The sequence below is a fragment of the Lactuca sativa genome, chromosome 4 (genome assembly GCF_002870075.4).
Source record: "Lactuca sativa cultivar Salinas chromosome 4, Lsat_Salinas_v11, whole genome shotgun sequence".
In the NCBI taxonomy this organism is placed as follows: Eukaryota; Viridiplantae; Streptophyta; class Magnoliopsida; order Asterales; family Asteraceae; genus Lactuca; species Lactuca sativa.
The window spans coordinates 80,900,050-80,908,528 of NC_056626.2; the positions used below are offsets into that span (position 1 = coordinate 80,900,050).

Consider the following 8,479-nt stretch of genomic DNA (forward strand, 5'->3'; position numbering starts at 1 on the left):
TGATGAATTAATATGAAAAAATTAAAAGAAAAATACAATTTTCATAACATGATATCTTAAGATGAAATCTTTTTAATGTTTCATCAATTTTGTAATGTATAATGTCTTAATAAGTAAAAAACTGAAAGAAAAACGTAATTTTTAAAGAATGATAACTTAATATGAAAAAATGGAAAGAAAAATGAAATTTTCAAAGTATGATGACTTAATATGAAAAAGTGAAAGATATATGTAATTCTCAAAATATAATGTCTTAATATGAAATTTTTTGGAAGTTTAATTCAATTTTTGTAATGTATAATGTCTTAATAGGTAAAAAAAATTGAAAAAATGCAATTTTCAAAAAATGATAACTTAATGTGAAAAATTGAAAGAATGTAATTTTTAAAGAATGATAACTTAATATGAAAAAATGGAAAGAAAAATGCAATTTTCAAAGTATGATGACTTAATATGAAAAAATTGAAAGATATATGTAATTCTCAAAGCATAATGTCTTAATATGAAATTTTTTGGATGTTTAATTCAATTTTGTAATGTATAATGTCTTAATAGGTAAAAAAAATGAAAAAAATGCAATTTTCAAAAAATGATAACTTAATGTGAAAAATTGAAAGAAAAATGCAATTTTAAAAGTATGATTGACTTAATATGAAATAAATGGAAAAAAATGCAATTTTCAAAGAATGATCACTTAATATGTAAAAATTGAAAGAAAAATGCAATTTCAAAGAATGATGACTTAATAGAAAAAAATTTGAAAGGAAAATGCAATTTTCAAATTATGATCACTTAATAAAAAACCGAAAAAAAAATGCAATTTTCAAAGTATGATGACTTAATATGAAAAAAAAATTGAAGAAAAATGCAATTATCAAAACATGATGTCTTAATATGAAATTTTTTGAAAGTTTAAAGCAATTTATAATGTATAATGTCTTTTTAGATAAAAAAAAATATTGAAAGATAAATGCAATTTTCAAAGAATGATGACTTAATATGTAAAAATTGAAAGAAAAAAATGCAACTTCAAAGAATGATGACTTAATAAGTAAAAAATTGAAAGAAAAATACAATTTTTAAAGTATGACGACTAGATATGAAAAAACTGAAAGAAAAATGTAATTTTCAAAACATAATGTCTTAATACGAAATTTTTTTAAAGTTTAACACAATTTGTAATGTATAATGTCTTCATAGGTAAAAAAAATTGAATACTTTAAAAATAATATTCAATTTTTAAAGTATGAGAACTAGATATGAAAAAAAAACTAGAAGAAAAATGTAATTTTCAAAACATAATGTCTTATTATGAAATTTTTTAAAGTTTAATACAATTTTTAAATGTATAATGTCTTCATAGGTAAAAAAAAATTGAAACTTTGAAAATAAGATGCAATTTTTAAAGTATGATGACTTAAAGAAAAATTAAATTTTCAAAACATGATGTTTTAATATGGAATTTTTTGAAAGTTTAATGCAATTTTCTAATGTATAATGTCTTAATTGGTAAGAAAATTGAAAGCAAAATGCAATTTTCAATGAATGAAGACTTACTATGAAAAAATTAAAAGAAAATTTCAATTTTCAAAGTATGATGATTTAATATTAAAAAGTTGGAAGAAAAATGCAAGTTTCAATAAAAATGATGTCTTAATATGAAAAATTTAGAAAGTGTAATGCAATTTTGTAATGTATAATGTCTTAAGAGGTAAAAAAAATTGAAAATTGAAAATTTAGAAAATATGATTTAATCCTTAAAGTATGATGACTTAATATGAAGATTTTTGAAGAAAAATACAACTTTCAAAACACATTGACTTAATATGAAAATTTTGACAGAAAAATGCAATTTTTAATGTATAATGTCTTTTTAGATAAAAAAAAAAGTGAAAGAAAAATGCAATTGTCAAAGAATGATGACTTAATATGTAAAAGTGAAAGAAAAAAAATGCAATTTCAAAAAATCATAACTTAATAAAAAAAATGAAAGAAAAATGCAATTTTCAAATTATGATCGCTTGATAGATAAAAATTGAAAGAAAATTGCAATTTCAAAGTATGATGACTTAATATGAAAAAATGAAATTTTCGAAACATGATATTTTAATATGAAAATTTTTGAAGGGTTAATGCAATTTTGTAATGTAGAATGTCTTAGTAGGTAAAAAAAAATTGAATTAAATATGCAAATCTCAAAGTATGATGACTTAATATAAAAAAACTGAAAGAAAAATGCAATTTTCAAGATATGATGACTTAATATGAAAAAATTGGTAAAAAAATGCAATTTTCAAAACATAATGTGTCTTAATATGAAAGTTTTTTAAAGTTTAATGCAATTTTGTATTGTATAATGTATTAATAAGTAAAAAAAATTGAAAATCTAGGAAATAATATGCAATTTTTAAAGTATGACGACTAGATTTGAAAAAACTGGAAAAAAAAATTTAATTTTCAAAACATAATAAAGTATGATGACTTAATATCAAAAAATTGAAAGAAAAATGCAATTTTAAAAACATAATGTATTAACATGAAATTTTTTTAAAGTTTAATGCAATTTTGTAATGTATAATGTCTTAATTGGTAAGAAATTGAAAGTTTTGAAAATATGATGCAATTTTTAATGTATGATGACTTAATATGAAAAAATTGGAAGAAAAATGAAATTTTCAAAACATGATGTTTTAATATGAAAAATTTTAAAAGTTTATTGCAATTTTTTAATGTGTATAATGTCCTAATAGGTAAAAAATGAAATAAAAATGTAATTTTCAATGTATGATGATTTAATATGAAAAAATTGAAAGAAAAATGCAATTTTCAAAATATGATGACTTTATACGAAAAAGTTGGAAGAAAAATGCAATTTTCAAAACATAATGTGACTAGATATGAAACAACTGAAACAAAAATGTAATTTTCAAAACATAATGTCTTAATATGAAATTTTTTTAAAGTTTAACACAATTTGTAATGTATAATGTCTTCATAGGTTAAAAAAATTGAGTACTTTAAAAATAATATTCAATTTTTAAAGTATGAGAACTAGATATGAGAAAACTAGAAGAAAAAAGTAATTTTCAAAACATAATTTTTAAAGTTTAATACAATTTTGAAAGTAAAATGCATACATGAGAAAAAAAAAGTTTAATGTTTTCAAATTGTAAAAGAAAGCAGGTTAAAGTTGAATGCTAAAAATGTTATGATTTTTAAAAATATAAGTTACTAATTGTAAATAAAAATGCAAAGTAAAATGGTATGTTTTCATGATAAAAATGGTATGATTTTTAAAATTGAAGGTGCTAAAAGTAAAAAATTAGAAAAGAAAAGAAAATGTTTGATGTTTTCATTTTGTTAAAGAAAGAAAAATGAAAGTATAATGCTAAAATGGGATGATTTATGAAAATGCAAAGGTAATAATAATATGAAAAGTGAAAGTAGAATGCTAAAATTGGAATGTTTTTCAATGAAAAATGAATAATGGGATGACTTGAAAAGGGCTTATTTTTTAAAATGCATGGTGCTAATAATATGAAAAGTGAAAGTAGAGCTCCAAAACTTGAATTTTTTTCAAAATAAAATCCATAGATCAAAGCGAAAAAAAAAGTTTGTTGTTTCGATGTTGTAACAGAAAGAAATGTGAAAGTATAATGCCAAAAATGGGATGTTTTTGAAAATGCAAGATGCTAATATGAAAACTTAAAGAAGAATGCTAAAAATGGAATATTTTTCAAAGTAAAATGCATATATTTAAAAAAAAGTTTGATGTTTAGATATCATAATAGAAATAAAAGTTGAAAGTATAATGTAAAAATGGGATTATTTTTGAAAATGGAATGTCCAAAAAAAAAAGCTAAAAATAAGAAATGCATAGATGAGAAAAATATTGATGTTTCAATGTTGTACAAGAAAGAAAAGTAAAAGTACCATGTTAAAAATGTGATGATTTTTAAACATGCAAATTGCTAAAAACAGAAAACTGAAACTAGAATGCTACAATTGGAAGATTTTTTATTGTAAAATGCATAGATGAGAAAAAATAGTTTGATGTTTCAATGTTGTAACAGAAAGAAAAGGTAAAGTAGAATGCTAAGAATGAGATGATTTTTTAAAATGCAAGGTGTTGATACTATAGAAACTAAGAATACAATGCTAAAAATGGAATAACTTTTAAAGTAAAATGCATAGCTGATAAAAAATTGATGTTTCAATGTTGTAACAAAAAAAAATGAAAGTACAATGCTAAAAATGGAATATTTTTGAAAATGCAAGGTGTTAGTAATAAAAAACTAAAAGTAGAATGCTAAAACTATAATATTTTTCCAAAGTAAAATGCATAGATGGGGAAAAAAAGTTTAATGTTTCAATGTTGTAACAGGAAAAAAAAAAAAGTGAAAATACAATGCTAAAAATGGGATATTTTTTAAAATGCAAGGTGCTAATAATAAGAACAGGGAAAATAGAATGTTTTTATATGGAAGATTTTTTAATGCAAAATGCATAGATTAGAAAGAAAAAAAAATGATCTTAACTAACATCCAAGATGTCCATCTTAGAATACAATAACACTATATCTTCATATGATAAAACTTGCATGACATTGATGATGCATAATCATGAAGGAAATAAGATTAGGTGATGTTACCTCATACAAGCAAAGTTATCCAAGTTTTGTTTCTCTTCTTTCTATGCTGTTTGGAGTTCCCTTCATTTAGTTAAACTTTCTGTAAAATGTCTAACTCCTCCAAGTGTAGTATATAAAGGGACTGGAATTCCCCCATCATCCCCTGCACAAATTTATGACAAGAAGCTTCATTATAGAATACAATAATACCATGATTATCTGTAAAAAAAATTGGAATAAGGAGCTAATAAAATAGATCAGACAAGTTATTTGCACTATTAACATTGAACAACCAGAAAAAATACACTACATGGATCAAAACGAATCAAGGATATATTGCTCTCATATTTGTTAGTCTTCATTAGTTTACAGGTTTCATGTAGAAGATATATGACAATATAATTTTCCATAAACATAGAGAGAGAAATCTGAGACATAATGAACATTAAAACCCTAGTTGGTGCAGTAAAATACCAAGAAATGGATCCCCTGAACCAGTGCAGAAAAATATCCACAGATGGGTAAAACCCTAAAGCAAAAAATCACCAAAACATTTTACTTCTTAATTTATTCGCTTTAACTAAATACACTATTAGAAAAAAGAGTGATCTAATACGGTTGAAAGTTCAAATATAGTACTTATAATGAACCGTACTACTATATACACACATATGATTCCATATACGATCCCATTCCCATTCCAACCCTAATTAGAAGCCAACCTCCAGCCCATTCCAGCCTACTATATGATTACATTCCCTCCCTACTATATGCACATAAATATGATTCCATTCCAACCATAAGAAAAATAAAATGGGACAACATGAAGTTCATCATGTACTCTTACTCTGTTTCTAGTCAATCTAACAGCACTGTCTTGAAGGAAGAAATCACAATAGTTTGAATTGTGCCTCTTAGATGATACTAGCATTTAACTAGAGTAATTACTCAATTTATCATACATGTATACATGCTTCAAAATTCAAATTGAACAATCTGATTGGACCAATAAGAAGAAAAGTAAATACTGGAACAATAAGAAAATGGATCATATCTTACTTCAACGATGTTTGACTTGGATCAAGGGAAAAAGTTTTGCTTTTGAACTTGGATGAAAGGGAGGGAGTGAATCCAAATTCCCAGTGAATGTTTGAAGTAAATTAATTGGTTGCACACACCTACAAATGGTACAACAACAACATCAATAACACTTCAAATAGAAAAGTAAATATGCATCGAAAGTCGACACCAATAACATTCCCAGTCTTCTCTTGGTGAAGTTTAATGTTTAATGTTTGGTTTAACTTTTTCTGTCATAAGCCTATAAATTTGGATTTTATATTCATAAGTATGAGAAACACACATCTGGACAGAGTGAATAATTGGAATTATTATGTAACACTTGTATGCTTCAACAACTCTTCCACTCATAGAAGACATAGGAGCAGTTACCACCTGGAGAGATGATTGAATAAGGATCAAAACAGATCAAACAAGGATTAGCACTTATGGTATGGATGTACATAGAACAAAATTCAAAATAAAAAAGTTGATTGGAAAGGTAAACAATAATGGAACACATATCACATGAGATTTTTTTTCATTTGTAATACATCAAACAAATGAAAAGAAGTTGGGTGATAGACACCTCAAAGTTTAATTTTTTTTTACAAATTTACTTGGCATTGTAGAAGGCTACAAATTATGGTACTCACAAAATTATATGTTGACGCCTTCGTTATTATTGTCAACTCCCAACATTAGCTGCAATTATAACAAAAGAAAGAGAATGTAACAAATACAAAAGATAACTTGCAGATATTCTTTTTAATCAAAAAATATATCTTTTTGGTTAAAGGTTAAAGAAATGTGTAAATTTGGAGTTGTAGGACTTCATCCTGTGAAGGAGAATCAGATTGCAAACAGATGAACAAAAAATGAACTTTTTCTTTAAGTTTATGAAAGAGTACCTGACAAGTGACAATCAAACCATAATCCTTATATTGAGAGTCTTCACAGTCGAGATTGATGTTGATATTGTGATAGTGACAACATTGCTTAGTAATCCTAAGAAAGATAGTGACAAAACTTGTGAAATTTCCATCATTATCTTACATTGTCTAAAATTTCTATCAAGAGCACTGGACATGATAATATAATACTAATATTATCCTGGTGGTTTCCGAAAGTTAAAATTTTCTAAGTAGCATTATGGTCTATACCACATATCTTAGAATCCATATCATTATTTACATGTAGCAAACCCTATATATAATATCATTAAACAAAATTATACCAAGAGGAGGGATGTTAGTGCAGCATCAAAGGCACAATTAACTGACCTAGATCAACTTGACAGGGGATCTTGATTAGCAAATAACTCTTGCATAAAAGGAAAGGAATACTCCTCCATCTGCTAGCAATATTTAGTTTCCAAAGATGAAAGAGTTCAATGAAGATATAGATCTGCAAACACAACCACAAATATAAGTTAATGATGCATATACACACACACAAACATACAAGAAATGTGCATAATATAGCAAGCTTTCAAATGACCACATATGTGAGGATTTAATCCTGAAGTGTCAAATCCATAGATCTATCGACATACAAGATAAAAAGAGTCCTCATTCCCTACAGCTCTATTGATCGAAATATATAGTACTCCCTCAGTAGCAACTACCAACTAAGGAATATAAAGGATCATCGGTTACAATCAGTTCGTGCATATGTTGAAACATTAGGTTAGTAAATGCATAAGTTCAATTTTAACCAATCTGTGTTCAATCTTACAAAAAATATCAAGGATTTCTCTGTATCGGCGCACTAATTCTATTATGAATATGAGTGAAGTGTTGATGAACAAGGGAATGTTACCATTTCAAGCACCAAAAGGCGTTTGTGACGTTTCAAACATTTGCTAATAATCAAAGTAGCAACGAATAGAGTCGTTTGAAGGCATCAAGTTAGTGTTGTCGTCAGGATCTAAGCAAATCGTGACTTCGGGAAAAAGAAGTGTCTAGTTGCTTTTCATGTGTTGCTAGCATGAATGTTTTGGGAAGACGAAATAGCAGTGGATGACCTAGAATTTGGGAAGATGAAAAGAATTTAAAACAACAGGTTAATTCCCGCTAGATGAACCAAGAACAAAATTGCTATCGAAAAAAATAAACGAATCCACAACGCCTGATAATAAAGTGCAACTAATAGAGTAAACGATAATAAAGTGCTATTAATGAGTAAACGAGTTGTATTTATTGTTTATATAGTACGGTTTTCTATACAATCGTATTATATTTCTGTGTATTCTTTTCTAGTAGTGATATCAATCGATGTTACCTTAAACCTTTGATCGTTATGATATTTCAATTCTCAGTAATGTGCAATAGAAGTGTGTGAGATAAATGATCAAGAATAATACCACAGTCGACAGATAATATATAATATCGAGGCCTTTCTCTAAAACAAATTTTCAATGCGTCGAAAGAAGAAGATGAAGAGAGAACAGAAACACGGAACAAGAAACTTACCGGAGAGAATCGTCGTCTGAAAAAAGGATGAAAAAAGGATGAGAAATAAGGCGGCAAATAATCGTCGTCGAAAAGAATGAGAGAAAAGGCGGAAGGGATGATGAATATCGAGGGAAGGGGAATGCATATATATATACGCTTCGTGGGGAGTAAGCGTTAAAATTACGTAGTTTCCTTTTTTTTTTTTTACCGTTGCACTGTCTTACTTTTACATTTATTTTCTATAAATTCCTGATTAAACTCCCAAGTGAGAAAAGGCTTAGACAACTAAATAGATAAAATAATTAAATATTAAACATATGCTTCTACTTTCTAT

The 8,479-nt window shown here is 26.1% G+C and overlaps 1 long non-coding RNA gene across 2 annotated transcripts; it reads right to left on the minus strand.

Moving 5' to 3' along the window:
* Positions 1-3,151: 3,151 nt before the first annotated feature.
* On the minus strand, positions 3,152-8,249 carry LOC128125843 (uncharacterized). Of its 2 annotated transcripts, XR_006190484.1 has the most exons (8): positions 8,164-8,249; positions 7,511-7,715; positions 6,973-7,096; positions 6,601-6,697; positions 6,346-6,394; positions 5,994-6,085; positions 5,690-5,808; positions 3,152-4,793 (listed from the first exon to the last, which is right to left on the minus strand). It is a non-coding gene; the product is annotated as an uncharacterized LOC128125843 (long non-coding RNA). The 2 variants fall into 2 exon arrangements; XR_008231626.1 differs by lacking the exon at positions 7,511-7,715.
* Between the last annotated feature and the right edge of the window lie 230 nt (positions 8,250-8,479).